This window comes from Trachemys scripta, chromosome 1, assembly GCF_013100865.1.
Source record: "Trachemys scripta elegans isolate TJP31775 chromosome 1, CAS_Tse_1.0, whole genome shotgun sequence".
Taxonomy (NCBI): Eukaryota; Metazoa; Chordata; order Testudines; family Emydidae; genus Trachemys; species Trachemys scripta.
Genome location: NC_048298.1, coordinates 43,405,493 through 43,407,977, shown reverse-complemented (window position 1 = coordinate 43,407,977; position 2,485 = coordinate 43,405,493). Strand labels below are relative to the sequence as shown.

Genomic DNA, 2,485 nt, shown 5'->3' with positions numbered 1-2,485 from the left:
AGTCCATCTTCTTGTTACCAAAGTTGGTGACCTTTTTAGGAGCCTATTTTTCTGATTGGTTAAAGTTTAAACCTAATCTACCTACCAACAGTAAAGCTAGGAAAGGGTCATCTGGCGCTTGGTTATTCTGTCTAGTGAGAGAAAGATTATATAAAGAGGCTGCACAGTCTGTCAGGTGCTGTCTGCTCAGGAGGCAGCCCGTGTTTGGTCCAACCTGTCTCTGTGCTCGGTCATGCAATGGAGGAAGAGGAACATCATCAAACACCTGTGCTTATCTCATTGTCCATCATCGAGGAGGTTCTCCTGTTCCATCTCGAGTTCCTGATTCCGGTAACTGTCCTTAAGGTCCCGATCTGAATTATCTGAGAAGCAAGACAGATGAGAGCATTGTGAGCCATCTGCACCTGAGCTCCTTTCACTCCTACAGAATGAATAACATTGACATTTTATTTGTGTTGTGCCCATATCAGTTAGGGGTTGGGTCTGGGCTTCAAGCTCACTGTACTTGTAAAACCACCAAGCTGTTTTATTCTGTTTTACTCTGTTTAATGCTTTCTTGCCCTTTTCCCTGTCTTGTGTTACTTATCTCTTAATAAACCCTCCTGCCTGTTCTCACCTTTTAAAATTACTATGTTTCATTTGACCTGCGGCTAATAGGTGATAGACCCTACAGGGGAATCAATCCTTTGGTCCTTAAATCAATTCCACCAATCTCTTCTGGTAACTGGGCAAATTATTTGTGAATAGAATAAAAGAAGTAAATACTGCTAGTAAAATATATGTGAATAGGGTAGAAAAAGAAGATTCTTCTTGCAAGAGATTGGCAAATGGGTGAATAATGGTTTAGACCTTGCTTTAACATACACCCAATTCCTCTTTGAAAGGGTGTACCAGTGGGAATGTGCATATGTTAGCAAGATAAGGTAATCCTTAAGCTTGTTACTCTTTTAAAAATAAAAAAAGAAATTTACTCTAAGTTATTCCTTCCTTTCCTAGCTCTTTGTGTGGATACAACGCACCAGTACAATCATTGGCAGTAACTTGTTTTCCCAGGTACACTTACCAGCATTCTACTATCTTTTGCCACTCTACATAAACATTATGAATGCATTGCTGCTGAATAAAGGTTTAAAATATACACCAGGAATTTTAGCTATCAAAATTTGATCCTACGGGTCTCATCATAAGTATTTACTTTGATCCTTTTCCTGAGATTGCCTGCCATGCAAGTGCTAATTTACCAAAGATTCAACCTGGCTGAAAAATAAGAAGGAAAACAAAAGCAGCATTTCTGTAAGAAATATTGAAACAGCAAGACCCCAAATAAAAAATCTATTTTCTTTTGTGTGCTGAGTAATGCACATTCACTATAGTTTATATCTTGGTTCACAATAACATTCAAGTCCAATCCAGAAAAGAGAAAACAATAGATTTGTTTAGTGCTTAGACTACAACAATTAAAAATAGAGTCAGTATATCACACGTAAACACAAAAATGCATAAAAGACACACTTTTTGAAAATACACAACTTATAGAGCTAAAACAGAGATATTAATAATGTGCCTTGAATTATATCCCATGGCCCAACACTTTGACTTGGCAGAATATTGTCCAGCTTAGTGAGGTATGTAATAAGGCTGCAGAGTCTTTGGTTAGCATATAAGAGCTAGCCTGGGATTTGCATTGCTCTGTGTGAAGTAAGATTTGTTGTGGGGTCACAGGTTGACTTCTATGTGTAGGGCTGATCTGTTTGGTGGGGGGAGAGCTTTCAAGGTGGAGGACAGAGTGCTGGAGTGTTGGAGACCAGTAGTGTTATTAGAGCCCTCTGGAGAATTTGGTCATCTAAATGGGATTGAACAGGAGTACTTGTGGCACCTTAGAGACTAACAAATTTATTAGAGCATAAGCTTTCGTGGACTACAGCCCACTTCTTAGGATGCATATAGAATGGAACATATATATATATATATCCTCAATATATGTTCCATTCTATATGCATCCGAAGAAGTGGGCTGTAGTCCACGAAAGCTTATGCTCTAATAAATTTGTTAGTCTCTAAGGTGCCACAAGTACTCCTGTTCTTCTTTTTGCGGACACAGACTAACACGGCTGCTACTCTGAAACCTGTCATTATAAATGGGATTGGTGCACCTTTCACTGGGGGGATTCAAAAGGGCAAGAAGAATGGAATAGCCAAGTTCTCTCAGGCCTGGTCTACACTACGGGTTTAGGTCGACTTTAGCAGCGTTAAACCGAATTAAGCCTGGACACGTCCACACAACGAGGCCCTTTCTTTCGACTTAAAGGGCCCTTTAAACCGGTTTCTTTACACCACCTCCGACGAGGGGATTAGCGATAAAACCGGCCTTTGCGGGTCGGAATTGGGGTAGTGTGGACGGAATTCGATGTTATTGGCCTCCGGGAGCTATCCCACAGTGCTTCATTGTGACCGCTCTGGACAGCGCTCTCAACTCAGATGCACTG

The 2,485-nt window shown here is 40.6% G+C and overlaps 1 long non-coding RNA gene across 1 annotated transcript in view; it reads right to left on the bottom strand.

Moving 5' to 3' along the window:
- Positions 1 to 275: 275 nt before the first annotated feature.
- LOC117876453 overlaps positions 276 to 2,485 on the bottom strand; it is a 90,955-nt gene continuing 88,745 nt past the window's right edge. The window contains exon 3 of the long non-coding RNA XR_004645495.1: positions 276 to 362. This is a non-coding gene — a long non-coding RNA (uncharacterized LOC117876453). The remainder of the gene's footprint in view (positions 363 to 2,485) is intronic.